Source organism: Engystomops pustulosus, chromosome 6 (assembly GCF_040894005.1).
Source record: "Engystomops pustulosus chromosome 6, aEngPut4.maternal, whole genome shotgun sequence".
NCBI lineage: Eukaryota > Metazoa > Chordata > Amphibia > Anura > Leptodactylidae > Engystomops > Engystomops pustulosus.
The window spans coordinates 146,222,941-146,243,693 of record NC_092416.1 but is presented as its reverse complement, the minus strand read 5'-3'; the positions used below and the strand labels follow the sequence as shown (position 1 = coordinate 146,243,693).

Genomic DNA, 20,753 nt, shown 5'->3' with positions numbered 1-20,753 from the left:
CTAGTTAGTAAAAGTAGGAAGCGAGAGCCCTGTGCCTCCCTATGTAACAGTAAAGTTAAATGGTGTAAGATCATAGTACCTAATAAAAGCAGCAGTAAGAATCTACTGAAGCTCCTTCTCTACTGATTTGTTATGTGGTTAGACTCTGCAGGAACTTCTTCTCTAGTGATTTATTATGTGGTTACACTCCACCGGAGCTTCTTCTCTAATGATTTTATGGGCTTGACTGACTAACCAATGTGATATAAGCACAGAATTTATTTCTATTATTAAATAAGGGTTGACACAACATATATAGACAATATCATTTCATTTAGATGGGGTTGATTCAGATTATAGATGGGCGAATCGATTCGAATGAAGTGTAATTCAATCCGAATTTCACGGAAAGTTGGATTTGTCATGAATCCGAAGTTTACGCTGATTCGTGCGAACAAAGTTTGTTCCCCTCCACTTTAGCTAAATGGGAGCGAGCACAACATGTTACACGGGACAGAGAACTCGGGAAAGGAGAAAGGAACACCCTTGATGACATGTGCAGACCTGTAAGCCAATCAGTGACCGGCAGGCTTATGTGATGTCACACAGCCCTATAAAAACTGTCAGCCATTTGCAATTTCGGCATTTCACACTGCATGTGCTGTCTGTAACGTCTAGCTGCTTTTACTGTACTGTGCTGTAGCGATTTCTGCTCCAATCACAAGGTGTGCATTTAGGGGGATCTGTATACCCCAAATAGCAGGGTTTTTTTTATTACTGAAGCGACTAGGAAGAAATCTGTTTCATATCCACACAGCTGCTGTAGTGATTTCTGCCTCTCTCCGAGGGTGTGCATTTAGGGGGATCTGTATACCCCAAATAGCAGTTCCTTTTTGTTACTGAAGCAACTAGGAAGAAATCTGTGTCATATCCACACAGCTGCTGTAGTGATTTCTGCTCCTCTCCCAGGGTGTGCGTTTTGAGGCATCTATATAACGCAAATTCAAATACTTTTTTCTTGCTAAAGTTGAGAGCAAGAAATATGTGTTAAATCCACAAAGTTTATAGAGTGATTTTCTCTCCAATTACAGAGTGTCAGTTGTGGGGTATCTGTATAACGCAAATTCCCATACGTTTTTGTTGCAAAAGTTGAGAGCAAGAAATACGTGTCAAATCCACATAGTTTATAGAGTGATTTTCGCTCCAATTACAGGGTGTCTGATGTGGGGTATCTGTATAATGCAGATTCACATACTTTTTTTGTTGCTAAAGTTGAGAGCAAGAAATACATGTGAAATCCATGTGGATTATAGAGTGATTTTCGCTCCAATTACAGGGTGTCCGTTGTGGGGTATCTGTATAACACAAATTTCCATACTTTTTGTTGCTAAAGTTGAGAGCAAGAAATACGTGTTAAATCCACGTAGTTGATTAACCACTATGTCAGACAGAAAGGTCGCAGGTGGAGCAGGCAGAAGTCGCAGCACAGTTAGGGGACGTCGCAGCAGGGGTGACTCTGTGGGCCAGAACTGCCGTTGTCATCTAGCGGCAGTGTGTTGATCAACAACCCAAAGGTTGTTGATTGGTTGACTAGGTCATCCAATTCCTCAGATATAACATCTGACAACCCCAGCCAAGAGTCCGTGGGTGTTGTCAGATACAACAATTAGTTAGCATGGCCCAGGAGCATGTCAGCAGCCCTCACCTGCAGCGGCAGCAGCACCTAGTGGCACACATGTCGTTTCAGCCAGTCAAAGCTCCAGCACCTCGCCTGAAGGGAGCTGTTTGTGTTTGACATCATCTCCCGGTCCAGATGCCCCTCAAGTAGTTGAGTGAGGCGATTACAAAAAGACGATGTGGGTCCAGTCATCCTAAGTTGCAGAAGCTAACCATGCTCCTGTCCAAGTTGTTGGTACTGCAGTCCCTCCCTTTCCAAGTTGTGGACTCTGCACACTTCAGAGAACTAATGGCTTGTGCTGAACCGAGGTGCAGAGTTCCAAGCCAAAATAATTTTCCAAAAAGGCAGACCTGCACAAATATGTAGAAAAGAAGGTGGGCCAGTCCTTGAGCTTATCAGTTTCTTCCAAGGTGCACAGCAGAGCGGACATGTGGAGCTGTAACTACGTTGTCAAACTGCTTCTCCTGCGCCAGTGTCCTCCTCCTCCTTCTCCACCACCACCTGAGCATCCACAAGCCTAAGTGCTGCTCCATCATACCACATGTGCAGGGCACAGTGGTGTCACGCAGTTCTACACCTGGTTTGCCTGGGCAAGCAAAGTCACACAGGGGAGGAGCTGCTCCGTCATGCAACAAGAAATCAATGTGTGGCTTTCTCTGCAACAACTGCAAATTGGAACCATGGTGACAGACAATGTGAGGAACATGGTGTCCTACATGGTGCACGTGTTCAATCTGGTTGTCAACAGGTTTCTGAAGTCTTCCACCCATCTGCAAGACATTCTAAAAAATGGCCAGAAAGCTGTGCATGCACTTCAGCCATTCTTACAAATCCAAGCACACCCTCCTCTAGTTGCAATGGCAGAACGGCCCCCCTCAGCACAGGCTGATATGCAATGTTTCCACCCGTTGGAATTCCAGCCTCCATATGTTAGACCGTATGTATGAACAGAGAAAAGCCATTAATGATTTTTTGATGATGCAAGCGGACAGGAGTACTCCCCTGTGTAACTTTAATGTCAGCCACTGACAGCTCATTTGTGACACCTGCCGTTTGCTCGGGCCCTTTGAAGAGGCCACGTTATTTGTCAGTTGCCAGAACTGCGGGATGAATAGCGACATTTCACTGCTTCATGTCCTGGAATAGATGCTGCAAAATCTGTCTGGTCAGGACACTGGAGAAGTGGCAACTACATCTTATGGCCACATGAGTCCGGTGGGGGCTGAACTGGAGGAGAAGGACATTGGAGCACAAGCAGAGTCTGGTGAAATTAGGGGTTTTTCTACTCAGGTGAAAAGGGGAGGAGGAGCAGGATCATCCGGAGGAGGAAGAAGACGAGGCAGATGACTCAGAAGCACAGTGGCAGTATACAGTGAAGATGGAGGCCGGGAGTCCCTTAGAGTCACTTGGACAGGTGGCCCGCAGCATGCTGCTTTGCCTAACTAGTGACAGCCGTATAGTCAACATCCGGCATAGGTATGACTTTTGGCTCTCCACCCTCTTGGACCCTCGCTACCAGTCAAAAATGGGTGCCTTTTTTACAGCTACCGAGAGGGAGGAACAACTGGCATACTATAGAGAAATACTGTGCAGACAGTTAGCAGCTGCCTATATGGGCCATTGTCCATCCTCTGTCAGGTCTGACTGGAGGATTCCTGGCAGTCATCACTCACGTACTACTGCCATTTCAACTTCGAATTTATTTCAAACTTTGAATTCATTTCAAACGTTGAATTCATTTCAAACTTCGAATTCATTTCAAACTTCAAATTCATTGCGCCGCTCTGTGGACTACCATGTTGCTTCCAGCTCCATAATTTGTCAATTTGCCACTTTGCTGCCTACCCGTGCTGCTGCCAACTGACCCTGTGATTTCCATAATGCTGTTTTCACTCTGCATCACTCTATGACGTTGTCACTATGTTTGGTTTTCCCCTTCATTTCATCTGTCAGAAGGAAAAGCTTCAGGATTAAAAGCCAGAAGCAGGAGTGGATACAGAAAACAGAGGACATGCTAATATTGCATTTACTGGTCATTTCTGTTCTGGATCCACTCCTGTTTGTTTTTGGCGGACACTGACGGACTAAATGAAGGGAAAAATTATCAGTGACGTCAATGCAGAATTACTGCCGACACCCTCTCCACTCTTTTGGGGGGTTTCTACATGTATCCGGGTTTAACAGAACAGGTTCTGTCGTAATCTAGGAATCATCTGATGTAAAAAGTGGTATCTTGGCCCTCAGCTCAGTCCTTTCGAGTTGGCACAGACGTTACCTTGTCAGGCTGCGTTCCTGCTTCGCTTATTTGGGGAAGTTGGCCTCTGTAAGTGCCCATGGAATTGAAGAGTGAAGCGATCCTAAGAGCGGCGGCTGTCATGTGCGTATCATATTAAAACACAGCATTGTTGAAGACCAAACCACGCTCCCTATGCATATTTAAGCATGGCACAATGTTCTACAACACCCTACAGGCTCTCTGCAGCCAGGAAATACAATTTTTTACGTGAATCATCATGATTCGATCCGGGTTAAATTTAATTTTTTCAAAAAATTTGGAGAATCGGGTCGAACGAATTTGAACAAATTCACCCATCTGTAATTCATTTTCTAAATTCTGTCAAGTGACATGGTCATCATGAGTAAACAGTGACAAATCTAAGACTGATGTCGACTATAATGTTTCTCAAGCTCTGCCATTAATGAACTACTATGTCAAGTTCAATTGAGCTCCGGATTCTAACATGGCCCCCCAAAGGGGCTACCAAAAAAGAATATATAAAAATATAACCATTAGACACAAATGAAAACCTATATCTGTGCAAGAATGCTGTTTTATTGTTATACTTTGACTTGTTTACGTGTATATTTAACTGAAGGAAAGAGTTATTTTGTATCTTTATTACTGTTTGTAGAGTATATTATGATGTATACATGTTTATTTAAGCAGCATGTAACCAGATTCTTGTGTACTTTCATTTTGTATTTTGTATTTACTTTTATAAAGATATGATTAATATTTAAGATTGGTTGGAGTAATGTCCACCAAAAGACCATCTAACTGACACATCATCTTATGGGAAGAACTGACTTCCTATGCGCACACTGGGTGAAATTTCTTAATTTATTTATTAAGCTGGCTTTGTAAGAGATTGTCAAATATGGTTCATCTTTAAATATGTCTTCAGAACTTGCTTTGCTTTCTACACCACGTCTAAATGCAGTGTAATTTTGCCATTTTTCTCTACTTTCCTTACTTTCTTAAACCTTGCACTTGGCAGATTAGTCTTAACGTCATTAGACAACTGAACCACACCCCCAAATGCATCAAAATAATATGGGAACAGCACAGAACAAACATAAAGATACATAGTAAAAGGCAAATACTCCAAAAGATGGAAGAAATGAAAAAAATTGGTTCAAGTTTGTCACCCCCAACCCTATCTGTTGGAGAGTCTGATTTTACATGAGAAAATTGCCCTTTACATTGAGGATCTTTGTTTTACAGGAAATAAATCTTTACCAATATAAGGGATCTATAAAGGCTGCACACTGGCTTCAGAGTTGAAAAGGGGGCATTTGCAACTTTTTGGGGCTTACTTTTGCAAATATTTTGTGCTTGTTTTTGCATGTTTTCCCCACTCACTCCAGTTTGTAAAAGTGGGTGCTGGTATTTACCAACAGAAACATTATCAATGCCATGAAAATACTGCATATTGCAGGAGGTTATCCTCTAGGATTTTCTTATACATCACTACTTTCAGGCAGATGTAATACATAACCTTCCATATTTTATATAGAAAAGATATTTTTTTAAATAGAGTTTTTTGACCTGAGGTTTGACAAGCCATTTTCACAGTTGCTTTTTCTTTGCCACTGGTCCGAATAGCTGTGACTGCTGGAGCATCTGGGTAACAGTTGTACGCACAGACTTTCCTTCACTCATGGACACTTGTAACTCCACAGTTATCTTACCTCTGTTGGTGGCCTTTCTCCATAGTCTAGTCCTCACCCCTACAGACATTAGTCAAGTCCAGTTATTCATTTTAGGATTCCTTTCTTCACTACATGCTCATATTTTGCTCTATTAACCCATTAACGACCAGGCCCTTTTTTGTTTTTGCATAATTTTCACCCCCCACCATCAAAAATCTATAACTTTTTTATTAACAAATTGCACTTCATAGTGACTATATTTAATATTCCATGTTGTGCACTGGGAAGCAGGAAAAAAAATCCAAATGCAGTTGAATTGGTGAAAAACACATTTGCACTATTTTCTTGTAGGCTTGGTTTTTACGACTTTCACTGTGTGCTCCAAATGACTACTTTATCAACTAGTACAACGTGATAAATGTGAGACGCCACTGGCTGTGCTTATTTCAGGTAGGATTTAGAAAAAATAGCTGCACAGCTGCCCACGGGGTACATCAGAAGGCCAAAGCCTCATATGTATCTGTCTGTGCCTGAGGGACTTATGATAAATACCCCCAGAGTACATATGATGTAAAAATTGAAAATTATATTTTTATGAGAGAATGCCAGTCTGAGAGATAAGACTGTATCCAGATACTAGTTAACCCCTTAAGGACGGAGGGTTTTTCGGCTAATTTCTCGCTCTCCAACTTCAAAAATCCATAACTTTTTCATTTTTACGTGTACAGACCTGTGTGAGGGCTTATTTTGTGCGTAACAAATTTTACTTTCCCGTAATGTTATTTATTTTAACATGCTGTGTACTGCGAAGCTGAAAAAAAATTCCAAATGTGGAAAAATTGAAAAAAAAACGCACGTTCTTGTGGGCTCAGTTTTTACGACTTTCACTCTTCGCTCCAAATAACATGCCTACTTTATTCTTTGGTTCGGTGCGATCGCGGTGATACCAAATTTATATAGGTTTTATTGTGTTTTAATACATTTTCAAAAATGAAACGAATGTGTACAAAAAAGAAAAAAAATTTTTTGCCATCTTCTGACGCTAATAACTTTTTCATACTTTGGCGCACGGAGATGTGTGAGAGGTCATTTTTTGCAAAATGAGGCGACGTTTTCATTGCTACCATTTTGAGGTCTGTGCAACATTTTGATCATTTTTTATTTCATTTTTTATGTTATGTAAAAAGGTGTAAAAGTCGCATTTCGGACATTTGGGCGCCATTTCCCACCTCGGAGGTCACCGCCGGCCGTAACTGTTTTTATATTTTGATAGATCGGGCATTTTGGGACGCGGCAATACCTAATATGTCTGTGATTTGTACTATTTGTTATGTTTTATATCCGTTCTAGGGAAAGGGGGGTGATTTGAACTTTTAATATTTTATTAATTTTTTTTATTTTTTAAACTTTTTTTTTTCTTTTTTTTTTCACTATTTTGTAGACCATCTAGGGTACATTAACCCTAGATGGTCAGATCGCTCCTACCATATACTGCAATACTACAGTATTGCAATATATGGCATTTTTGCAGGTCATACATTACAATGAGCCACTGGCTCATTGTAACGAACCTGGATAAACTATGTAGCCTCGTGTCAAAAGAAGACCCGAGGCTACCATGGTAACGATCGCCGCCCCCTGATGACGTTCGGGGGCGTGGCGATCGGAAAAAAGATGGCGGCGCCCGCGCGCCGCCGTCTTTTAAACGCCGGGGGCGACTTTGCCGGCAGCGTTTAGAGGGTTAATAGCCGCGATCGGTGCAATGAAGAGGACTCAGCCCGTGAGCCCTCTTCATACATCCCTTATACCTCTGCGCCGTAGAGCTACGGCGCAGAGCGTTAAGGGGTTAATATCAGCAAATGGCAAGTTATATACGTAATACTTTTCTTAGCTATAGCAAGCATTTTATTGTTAACTAACAATAATCCCGGCATTGCCCAGTATAGTAAATAACTGCTCTTGGCTATAACAAAATAGAAATAAAAATATTTTGTCTGTCACTGACTGTCATTCCCTGTTACAGCTTGTCTGTCAGTCAGTCCCTGTCACTGCCTGTCTGTCAGTCAGTCCCTGTCACTGCCTGTCTGTCAGTCAGTCCCTGTCACAACCTTTCTGTCAGTCAGTCCCTGTCACAACCTGTCTGTCAGTCAGTCCCTGTCACTGCCTGTCTGTCAGTCAGTCCCTGTCACAGCCTGTCTGTCAGTCCCTGTCACAGCCGGTCTGTCAGTCAGTCCCTGTCACTGCCTGTCTGCCAGTGAGTCCCTGTCACAACATGTCTGTCAGTCAGTCCCTGTCACAATCTGTCTGTCAGTCAGTCTCTGTCACAGCTTGTCTCAGTCCCTGTCACAGCCTGTCTCAGTCACAGCCTGCCTATCAGTCAGTCCCTGTCACAACCTGTCAGTCAGTCCCTGTCACAATCTGTCTGTCAGTCAGTCCCTATCACAAACTGTCAGTCAGTCCCTGTCACAGCTTGTCTCAGTCCCTGTCACAGCCTGTCTCAGTCCCTGCCACAGCCTGTCTGAAAGACATTCAGTCCCTGTCATTGCCTGTCTTTCAGTCAGTCCCTGTCACTATCTGTCTGTCAGTCAGTCCCTGTCACAGCCTGTCTGTCAGTCAGTCCCTGTCAGTCAGTCCCTGTCACAGCCTGTCTGTCAGTCAGTCCCTGTCACTGCCTGTCTGCCAGTCAGTCCCTGTCACAACCTGTCTGTCAGTCAGTCCCTGTCACAACCTGTCTGTCAGTCAGTCCCTGTCACTGCCTGTCTGTCAGTCAGTCCCTGTCACTGCCTGTCTGCCAGTCAGTCCCTGTCACAACCTGTCTGTCAGTCAGTCCCTGTCACAACCTGTCTGTCAGTCAGTCCCTGTCACAGCCTGTCTGTCAGTCAGTCCCTGTCACTGCCTGTCTGTCAGTCAGTCCCTGTCACTATCTGTCTGTCAGTCAGTCCCTGTCACAGCCTGTCTGTCAGTCAGTCCCTGTCAGTCAGTCCCTGTCACAGCCTGTCTGTCAGTCAGTCCCTGTCACTGCCAGTCTGTCAGTCAGTCCCTGTCACTGCCTGTCTGCCAGTCAGTCCCTGTCACAACCTGTCTGTCAGTCAGTCCCTGTCACAACCTGTCTGTCAGTCAGTCCCTGTCACAGCCAGTCTGTCAGTCAGTCCCTGTCAGTCAGTCCCTGTCACGGCCTGTCTGTCAGTCAGTCCCTGTCACTGCCTGTCTGTCAGTCAGTCCCTGTCACTGCCTGTCTGCCAGTCAGTCCCTGTCACAACCTGTCTGTCAGTCAGTCCCTGTCACAACCTGTCTGTCAGTCAGTCCCTGTCACAGCCTGTCTGTCAGTCAGTCCCTGTCACAGCCAGTCTGTCAGTCAGTATAATATTTTTTTAATTTAATGTAATAGTCTTGAGTTCCACTCTATCCATATTATGATGGCTCTGCAAAGTACTGTTACCCCTTTTACTCATGTAATGGCTGTGCACAGTACTACTACTCCTATCCATCACATAATGGCAAAGTACAGGCCTACCACTCCTCACTTTCTTTAAAGGACATCTACCACCAGGATGAAGGATTGTAAACCAAGCACACTGACATGCTGGTGTGTGCCCCCTCTGGCAGGATCTGCTCTACTTTTAGCTTCCCATGCCCTGTTTTTTTTTAAAGGCTTTTAAAAGTATGCTAATGAGACTGAGGGACTCCAGGCTCCATTGGTGTTAAGTGAGCCTAGAGCCCCTCGGTCTCATTTGCATAATTATGAAGTTTTTTTTTTTTTAAACAAGGGCATAGGAAGCTATAACCTTCCGCTGGTATAGTCAGGCAGTGGCTTATTTCCATGAAAAGTAAAAATTACTGAACTGCTGAAATCCATGTGTCTCCATATCTCCTCCAACATCTGCAACAGGGGAGAGCTGGGCAGATACTAAATAGTTGTCAGGTTTCACTCACTGATATCATCAGGTCCAGCTGACATACATAGATTCTTACATAGTACGTATGGTCTACTTTAGGATTTGTTAATCTCCCTCCGATAAGTTAAATTGAAAGTTGTAAGTTAAAAAAATCACGTTCCAATAATAAGAAGTTTCCAGCTGCTGGATCCTTGATTCTAGGACTTTCTTCAGGGATTTCTTCAGACTGAAATGTATCAGTGTGTGACACTACACTCTCACATCACTCTCTTCATCCTCTTCCAAATAGAAGATTTGTTTCAGAAACTTGACCTAGTGCAAAGGAACAATGTAATTCCGAAATGAACCCAAGTGAACACCGCATTGTAGGAGAGTGACCTTTACAGCCAGGATTGGCCTTATCTGCAGTAAAAAGTCCTGGCTAGCGAAGCAGGGGATCTTTCCAAATAAATCCACACAATACCTAGGAAACAAGCTAGGCTTTGTGCTCTGCCCTGATGGGATTGCATATAAAAGTGTCAGCTATTGAAAGTGATCACATATTTTAGCCTCTTCACTAATTGTAAAAACTGCAGAGGAGAAAAGAGAAATTATTACTCCTAAAAATCTCTAACCTCCCAGTTGTAGGGAACTGGAAGAAGACAAGAAGAGCAATTGTTATACAGGGCGGGTGTCTAATGCCAATTGCGGGTGTTAACATTTTAAATGTTGCAGTCAAACCCAACCATAGAGCACCAACATCAATCAGTTGTTATGACAGCTCTGAGATTGTACGAGTCTCCCTTGCTGTGGCCATTTCATTAAAGGAGGGCTCTACTGTGGACTTTTCTTTAAAGGAGGCACTGCTGTGAACATTTCATTAAATGGGGCTTCTGCTGTGGACATTTATTTAAAGAGCGGCTCTGCTGTGGACATTTAATTAAATGGGGGCTCTGCTGTGGACATTTCATTAAAGGGTGGCTCTTCTGTGGACATTGTATTAAAGGGAGGCTCTGCTTTGGACATTTCATGCGAGTGGAGCTCTGTTGTGGACATTTCAGTAAAGCGGCATCTGCTGTGAACATTTCTTTAAAGGGGGGCCCTGCTGTAGACATTTGTTTAAAGGGTGTCCCTGCTGTGGAGATTTACGTAAAGTGAGGGCCTGCTGTGGACATTTAATTAAAAGGATTCTAAATTTCATCTCCATTTTGTTTTAGTTATTATGAAGATCTCAAAGGGTTAATAATCTTATTAAAATCTGTTTTGAAAATGGGGTGATTCATTAGGGCGATTTGTAAATGTATTATATATTTCAAAGCTCATAAAAATTCAAATGTTCCCCACAAAATTCAGTTCTGAAATTTCCTTGAAAATAGAGAAAACCAATGTTTTATTTGTAAGCTGTGACACATCATAATAACATACCAAGACAATTTAGAAATGATAAAAACCTAAAGCAGACACATGGGAAATCTTAGTAATTAATTTGGGCGGTAAAACTATCTGTCTGAAAAATAAGTTCATTTAAATTTTTTTCATTTTATTATAAATTAACTCAAAACATATAAATTAAAATTTACCACTAACATGAAGTAAAACATGAGATGAAAAAACAATCTCAAAATCACTTTGGTTAGTTAAAAGTTATAACCACATAAAGCAACACATTTCCGAATACAAAAAATGGTGCTGAGCTTTAAAGAGGACCAGTCACCCATAAAAAAGGCATTAGGAGCTGCTTACTATTTTTTTTACAGGTCCTCTTTAAGCTACAAAAAGGCTGTATCCTGAAAGGGTTAAAGAAAATCTAGTTAGGTACATACATATTTAGACACTGACACAAATTTAGCCGTTTATTGAAACATATTCAAGTTATGGTTTTATAATGGACATAGAGGGGCAAATTTACTTACCCGGCCCATTCGCGATCCAGCGGCGCGTTCTCTGCTCTGGATTCGGGTCCGGCCGGGATTTAAGAAGGTAGTTCCTCCGCCGTCCACCAGGTGGCGCTGCTGCGCTGAAAGTCATCTCATCGCGCCGGAATGCACCACCTCGGACCAGGTGAAGGTAAGCGCTCCCCAAGCAACACTTTTTCGGTTTTTAAATGCGGCGGTTTCTCCGAATACATCGGGTTTTCGTTCGGCCACGCCCCCCGATTTCCGTCGCGCGCATGCCGGCGCCGATGCGCCACAATCCGATCGCGTGCGCCAAAATCCCGGGGCAATTCAGGTACAATCGGCGCAAATCGGAAATATTCGGGTAACACGTCGGGAAAACGTGAATCGGGCCCTTACTAAATGACCCCCAGAGTCTAGACTTTCAGATTTCATTTGATGCCATACAAATTAAAGGCTCAAAAGTAAAAGGACGATTGACTGAAAGGGTTTCATGGGCAGATGTGGGAAATTAATTTATTATATAATTCTCAATTAAGCTGATAAAAGACCTGGAGTTGATCTGAGTTGTGCTGCTTGCATGTGAAAGATTCTGCTGTGAAGAAAACATGCAGTCAATGGAGGTCTCCATGCAGGTGAAGCAAAGCCAAGCTGCGAAAACAGAAGAAAACCCATCTGAGAAATTACTACAGTATATCCAGAGAAAGAAAGGAGAACTCATCAATGTAAAATACCTGGACGCTCATGGAAGACAACAGTGGTGGATGATCGGAGAATAATTCCCATGGTAAAGATAAACCTCTTCACAACAGCCAACCAAGTGAACAGCACTCTACAGGATGTCGGTGTATCAATATCCAAATCTACCATGAAAAGTAAAGACTGCATTGAAAGTGAATACAGAAAGTTTACTGCACGGTCCAAGCCACTCATAAGCCTCAGGAATGAAAAAAGCCTGTAAAGATCATTCTTTGGACAGGCATAACCAACCTCTACCAGAATGATGGCTTGGGCCTGCATGGCTGCCCCAGCATTGGGTCTCTGGTATATGTTGTGTGAGATTACAGCAGGCATTTGTTTGGATAACAAATATATGAAGATAACCACAGTCGTGGTCCTTGGATCTATGACAAAATGTCCCTGGTTTATCATGATGGATCAGGAAGATAGGGGCTCATTTACTAAGGGTCATAGACCGCACTTTCGCCAGACTGTTCATTTTTTTTTTTTTCGGGGACTGCATGGCTGGGACAGGTATTTAACAGGTGTCTGTGCTAAGATTGCGTCGCACGCGATCAGATTTTGGCACAGCTGCATTGGCTTCCCTGTGACACAAATTTGGGGGCGTGCCATCGGACGATCTGACTGATTCGGATTGAGCGCGGGATTTAACTTTCAAATTGTGTCACAACACAATGCACTTACATGCACGAGGAAGAAGAAGATGATGAACTCTGTTGGACCTGAGGGGGGAAGCAACACATACAGGATATCGGGCGCATGATCTTAGTGAATCGCGGCATAGTGTATTACTGTCGGACAATGCACTTTAGGTGAACTCTAGCTGCTGAGTTAGTAAATGTGCCCCAATGTGTCCATCCACACTTTGCTCAAGAGGTTTTAGATAACCACAGAGAAATGTATAAAACTAGGGATATGGGCACTCAATTCAATGCAAACTTTATCCCTAGCATAAGATACAGTATACCAAAACCTTGAACTAAAAATAAAATTAGAAATATATACTATCCAAAAATAGAAAAAAGCTATATTGATCACAATATAAGTATCATAGCAATAGATAGGAACATATAATAAAAACAGTGTATATAATGCCAGTATCAGAAGAATGTGCCTGCTAATGGCATAGTACATTTTAGGTATGGAACAACATGATATAGCACAAAAACAAGATGCATAAATCAAATCCAAACCTAAGCGATAATTACCATACCAATATTTGGGTGTATACTGTGAGAACCCGACATGTGTTTCGCTGATGGCTTTATCAAGGAGACTGTCTATTGCTATGATTTTTATATTGTGATCAATAAAGCTTTTTTTCTATTTTTGAATAGTATATATTTCTCATTTTGTTTTTAGTTCAAGGTTTTGGTATACTGTATCAAGAGGTTTCAGGTGGTGGTCAGGAGCGTAACTAGGAGAGGCTGGGCAGCACAGCAGATTTCAGCATAGGGGCCCCCCTTCCTCTTCTAAAAAATATATTATTACACATTTATAAACACAATCATACAATCACACACATTTATACACTCACATATATACACTTTTACCCACATACATATATGTGAACACCTATACGCACATATTTATGCACTTATTTGTATATTTATACACTAAAACATCCAGCATATACACACGGAATTTGATGGTGCCATATAAATAAAGATTATTATTATAATATACACACACATATATTAGGAGACATATGGTCTCCTCTCCGCCAACATTATCTGAGTTCTTGGCTCAGCTGTATACTGTGGATGATGTTAGGCTGCATGCAGATGAATGTATGCCTGCGCGGCTATTGCTGGGCAGGCTATACGTCCGCCGCAATGGAGAGGAGGAGGGGTGACCCCTCCCCTCTCCATAAAGATGCATGGCATACGGGCCGTAACATTGGGAAAGATAGGACATATCCTAGTCTTTTCCCATGTACAAAGTGGTACGGTGTGGCAAGCTTGCAGCCATACATACATCCCCCATATGTTTGTGTGAATGTAGCCTTATATACATATTAAGTTGTATAATGCGCCATATAATATAATGGTGCACATACTCCATTCTTTAGTTTGTTAGGTCGTCTGGTCGGGCCCCCTGATAATCTAGGCCTGGTAGCAGCTGCAATGGCTGCTACCACTGTAGTTACGCCCCTGGTTGCCGTACAAATAGTATGGAAGGAAGAGGGAAAGGGAGGATAGGGGGAGGTCTGAGGAATTACAAACAGTTATAAGAGATAAAAATGTTAAAATGACATAAAAATTGTGTCTATATATATGAGAGAAAACATATCGGGTGAAAATTCAGGACACTCCATATTCCATTGAAAAGAATTCTGTGTCAAAAATATTCTCACAATACTGAGCAGTCATGAAAGAGGCGCATGATGAGTATTCACATGGAGTGATCATTCAGTTTTATGATTTATACTGCATTGGAGCAGTTACATACCAGAATTTGGCCTTTGATTCCGAAGATATTTTTCCTGAGTGTACTAACACTTCAATTTCTGAAGGTCCTCTATGTCAGGATGGACGCACACTAGAAGAGACAGTGGTGTGTGTCAGGTATGCCACTAACCAGTTACACATTCCTCTATGTCAGGATTGGAACATAGAGCGGGATGAGTCAGTTATTAACATGTCATCACCCCTTCTCATGGTGAATCAGACAGGACACAAAAAATGCTTCCTAGCACCAGACATTAAACTTCATTTTCTTCTTATTAATGACTTGGACTCCACCAGATGGCCTAAAATATTACAAGGCAGCATCCGAATTTTAGTGTAAAAAAATATTATTGTAAATATAGCAAACAGAAATCCATAAAAGTTATTAAATCTATGCACATAGTTATGGAAACATTTGTATCAATGTTGACTGATGGGGTTGAAAGATTCAAAAACACAATTTTTTATTATTTTTTGATCCATAGTAATGTATGAATGTATACAAAGTATTCAGACTAGAGATGAGCAGAAAAAAACAACTTTAAGAAGTTTGTTAAGGTGTTTCACAGGGGTTAAAAAACTAGAGGTGCAATTTCCAAACTGGCCAAAAATTAAAATGGATTACACGATGAAAATCTCCACAAAATTTGATATCCAATTTTTTACCAAGTATGTCGATACCCCATATGTGTTGGCAAACTGCTGTATGGACACAGGGCAGGGCATAGATGGGTAGGAGAGCCACTCAGAGCAGATTTGCATTGTCACATTTTACTTTCTATAAAATGTAATTTCTTAAAAATAATTTGGACATATGGGGGCTTATAGACACACCATGACCGTAGCATCTATAGGGTTAGACAGCCAGGATCGCGACTATCAAGGTCCCAGTTGTTACTGTGAAAGCCCAGTTCTTACATGTTGTAGGGAGCCCGCAATGATTGTTCGGGTGATCACTATAACGTAACTACCCGCACCTTATGATGTACAGTTATATCTGAATGCGGGAAGATTTCCACATCTTTTAAATAGGTGGACGAAAAAAAAATAATATCTTAAGCCCTGTACTCAGTAATTTCTGTACTCTGTGTTCTGGTATTTTGCCCCTCTGTCTGATTTAAGACTATGCTTCTGCCTTTTTGATTTTGTACAGTGTTTGTCATCTTAGTTGACCCAGAGCTCTGAGTTTTCTGTTTGTATTTCTTGTCTTCATCTCCATGTTTAGCACTTTGGCACATAAAGGCAACATCAACCACTTGTCGCCTAGGGTAAAGTAAGGCAAGTAGGTAGCTTGGGAAGGGTAGCTTGGGATAAGTCTCTGGGCTGACCTTCTCTGTGTCCCCTGCCAATTCCCAGAGCCTACATTACAAGGAGCTTTGTCTTTTTAATTCATTCTAAGAACAAGGATGACTCTTGTGGACATTTTTACCACTATATATTAATTCTCTATTATAGTTTTCATTTTCATTTTGGCCAATAATTGACCACATTTTGTTTGTATGTTTATTTAGTAAAAAGTGAAAGTTTTCCATAATCTAATGAATGATGGCAAGCATAAGAAAAAAATATATAGTATATTTACTTATATCCAGTTCCTTGTTCTAATGTCCTGAATTCAGCCATTTTACAGGACCGGAAGTGTCATGGCAACCTCTGCAGCTAATACGAGTCTTAAGTGACTAAGACAGTATACTTCATTCTTTTGATTTCTTACCCCTGCCCCGATTCCCATGGGGTTTTCTGAAATTCTTGAAGGAACTCTTAAGATACCTTGTTATGGGGGCTGCTATGAAACTTTAGATTATGCCTATATGTAAGAAAACAAAACACCATATTAATCAGGGGCACAGTGAAATCAAGGATGGTATGTCAACATTTTGTACATGTGACAGGTTCTCCTTAAAAGATGCAAAGAATTTGAGTTAGTTAAGGGGGTGAAATGTCCTGTTTAACCTTTGGTAAACAATCCCATTACATATAGGAGCAAGATTTTTACACGGCACAAATTATAGGATACTTTTCTAAAGTTGAGGTCTTGACTATATGAGTCAGGTTTAACCATACCGGTATAAAATATTTATGAGTCCATTACTAAAATGTTACAAAAGAAAATATTTATATTAGATGTAGCAAATCCCCCCTGATCAAAGACCCAGTCCAGTCTGGTGTGGTGAGAGCTGTTAGTGGCTCCAGCACCTTCAATCCTGGTCAAAGTTTTATATATAGTCCTCAGATTAACAGGAAAATTCATCTGAAGATCATTTTTATCCATTGAATCACCAGATTCTTTCCAGCAGAACATTTAGAATTAACACTGCTGATCTGTTTATTGCACAAATAATAAGCTAGGTAGGGACATATTTAACAAGTGGTAATCACATCTCATTGCTCAGACACTTATAAAGACTCCTGGTTTGCCTTGTGGGCTATGATGATGTCACACAAACCACTGTGTTGGACCGACGCCACACTGTCAATGAGACACTACTTATTCATCCTGTGCACTTCAGGACACAGAAGTCTTATTGATTACAGTCACTAGTGTCATAGAAAATGTGCCATCCAGAAAGGCCAAGTCTTTACCTTAAAGGTAAACCTATTTACAAGTACAAGTACATTACTAGGATACAGGGTCTCCAACCAACCCTTATGAATCTACTGAAAACCCCCAAAAGGACCATGTTTTTTCCTCATTATCTTGTGTAAGTAATCATCAATAATAATACACAAATTTTATAATTTTACAATATTTTGTAATCAGTTTTCAGTTATTTACTATAGGTAATGTAGTAGACAATGGGGTCTTTCCAACCATAATATCATTTAAAATGTCCATCATCAATTGTCCTTGTAGCCAGTTGGCATCATTCATTGAGATAGTCTGGATACTTGTTGGACCACAAGCGATATCATCAGGACCAATGATTGGTTAGTATTCAGTAACATAACCTCTAGAACAGTGGTGGCGAATCTATGGTACAGGTGCCAGAGGCGGCACACAGAGCCCTTTCTGTGGGCACCCGGGCCATTGCCCCAGCACACCAGACGGGATTCAAAGAATCTTCCTGCAGTTCCAAGCAACATGGTTGGCACCTTGCGATAAATAGAGGGGGTTTTGAGTTGCTTTTTGGGCACTCGGTTGCTAAAAGGTTCGCCATCACTGCTCTAGAACAAAAAGGACCTTCAGCTTGGTTGATAAAGAATATGGACTTTGAAATGCGTGGCTAAGCCATTTTCCTTTTTATTCTCCTACTATGCACTTTAACCATGTGTACCATGATGTTCTAGATTATTTGTACTATGGTGTTCTATTTTTAATGGAAGGATTGTTTAATTCAAAAGACACTGGTGTCCTACCAAAAATGTCATTGGCTATGACCTTTATAAGTATTTCTTTGTAGGGTGTCCTACTATAAGGGCAACCCAACAAATTAGCTGTTTTTTTCTGAAGAAGATCAAATTATTAGAGAAAATGACTGCATGTTCCTCCAGTAACTTAATAATAGGAACATTGTGAAAAATTTATCATAACATATAAACGTTCCAGTGTTATAATCCATTCATTAGGAAATAATCTCCCTTCAACATATTTGGTTTTACCTTTTATTCTGAACTATTCATCTTATAGAATTTTCTACATTGTGTCAACATGATTCTACACTTTATGGCTTAGACAAACCTTATTAAGTATTAAACAAGTGTCAGAATAACTTAAATTCTATGGGCCATATGAAGAAGGTATGTTGATGGAGTATGGAACTATAAATAAATTATATGACAACTTGTAGAATAGGAACATTTTTGAAGAATCACAGTAAAACCTTAATCTGACAGGTTATGAAAAGCAGATGGGAGACTGGAAGCTGGAATGTACACATGCCAAAAGCGGTTCATTATAGAGACTAGGGAGCGGAAGAATTTTGAGTATCCATATTGGTCTCCTAAGCCACTAAAGAGCAGACTCCATCTCAAAATGCACAAAAGATAGTTGGCAATTTACTGCACGTTAGCCCTAGGCTACAATAAACAGCTGTAACAGTTATCACAGGTGTCTGCAATGAAGCTGTATTTTTAATCCTGGTTCTAATGACAATCCAACATTTTTAAAATCCAATTGCCACAGAGACCAAAAAAAATTTGGCTGGGGGTTACAATGATAAAGTATACAGTTACGAATTACTTACAAATTCAACTTAAGAACAAACCTACAGACCCTATCTTGTATGACTGCCTGTACTGATGGACATGCCCACCTCTGTATGCAAATAGAAGCACAGCACCGACGGTAGATGATGCAAAACAACAGGAGAGCAGGCGTAGGTATAAGTTATTTTTTGTTTTCCTAACCCCTGGCCTGTTGTACACTTTTGTTTAAACCCAGACAGCCCCTTTAAAAAATCTCAAATGTACGGTACAATAATATAATTCTGACCTCTTGGATGCTAGTACTTGCTTTTGAATGTTGTATGTTTTTTTGGACAATAAACCAAAAATCTCAACACTTTGGCCAAGTTAGGAGAGAGAAAAAAAAACTGCGGCTTACATCCACAGATGAACCAAAGACCAGATATACTGAAATTCAACTCATTGAATCCTTTGAAAATCCAAACCTAACACCCCCCCCCCCAACTTACGTTGTGATGACAACATAGTCCAAACCACATCCTAGGCCAATTGGGAATAAAGTCTCCATCTACAAGAACAAAACAATTTTCAGCTCACCTAATGTCCCAGAGGCAGAGTATCACTGAAAACCTAATATTGAATAAGCATATTGATTCATTGTCTTACTAGTCATTGAATTAAGATTCTCCAAAGTCCAACACAGTTTCTAGATAAGAAATGCTCATATATTTTTAATTCCTGATGCATTCTTAAAATGTAGGGCTTGGATATATCCCACGCTATCTCATAAAGTGGGATTTGTAGCCCTGTCCCCCCCCCCCCCTTCATGACTGCGGAAAAAGGAGAAAACATTATGTTCTCCCAGTGACATCACTGGGGACCTCTCAGAGTGCACGCTCAACAGAGACCATTGATGGATGCAATACAGTTGCATCCATCTACCCATAAACTATGATGGCCGTCACTGAGCATATCTACCACAGCAAGAATATGTAATGTATACTGGTCACACAGAGACATAAAGAATAGTTCTTATATTCTATGGATACTTCAGGATGCTGAATGAAATAAATCTAAACTGATGACCAAATTTATGACAAAAATGGTGTTGCTTATTCCTTTTGACTTCACTTTGCAGGAGCAGGACCATATACTTCAGTCTCTCACCCTTACACAATGGTATCTTACTGATAGATTGTGTACGGTAATTCTTTGAGAGGTTTGGGATTGGGAGATGGTTACTTGAATAAGGGACAGCATTTATTCTTGATCTCGACATAACCTTTATGTGCTGAATACCTGTGTTATGTCTTTTTTTATTATAGCCACATTGTTAATATCATATGAATACAAATTGCTTATTTGCCTTTACTATATAATGATACTACATCATGTGTCATATAACGGCCTGTGTGCCATCATTTTTTGTTTGTATGATGTGATGTATGTCTTTAATAAATGGGGAAAAAAATGTGATGTGAATGTAGTCTAGCATTATCTCCCATATTGGATTCCTTTTCTGGCAATCGCATCAAACTCATCAAAGAACGCTGCAAGAGTTGGTAATATTTCTTTGCTTAGTCCAAAAAAAAATTCTCATGTAACTCCATCAGTTTCACTTCCCATTCAACTTCACTTTAAAGAACCTAGACTACAAATGGTGATTTGTTAGCACAATGTCTATTCTCTACAGCAAAAACAGGACTGTTACTCTCCCAGGACTGGCTCACACTCCATAGATGACGAGCTGCATAGCTCCACAACGGTTGATATCACAATCGCCTTGTAGAGACTTGCGTATCATATCCTCAGACCTTTCCACTTTTCATTAAAGAGAGATCATGAAGCTGAAGCAAGACCAAGGGTTAAACATGTGAAATTGCAGAACAGCAGAAGGACTAGACTATGAACCTTTGCTTAGGTCCCCCTGGCCAATCATGACTAGTAGCTAGGGGTGCCAATTTGCCAGAATGGCTGTTTGGCCGCCAATCTGGCAATATGTCTGGGTCATGCAGCTGAACCCTGGACCCAAACACAAACCTCGGGTCCACTCATCTCTACTGGTCATTCAACCAAT

At 41.0% G+C, this 20,753-nt stretch overlaps 1 long non-coding RNA gene across 2 annotated transcripts in view; it reads right to left on the bottom strand.

Annotated features, from left to right (window-relative positions):
- Positions 1-11,883: 11,883 nt before the first annotated feature.
- The window catches only part of LOC140064606 (uncharacterized), a 40,711-nt gene continuing 31,841 nt past the window's right edge, over positions 11,884-20,753 (bottom strand). For both annotated transcript variants that reach the window (XR_011847781.1, XR_011847780.1), the window contains exons 2-5: positions 16,266-16,358; positions 14,553-14,642; positions 12,095-12,223; positions 11,884-12,011 (exon numbers count right to left, since the gene is read on the bottom strand). This is a non-coding gene — a long non-coding RNA (uncharacterized lncRNA). The remainder of the gene's footprint in view (positions 12,012-12,094; positions 12,224-14,552; positions 14,643-16,265; positions 16,359-20,753) is intronic.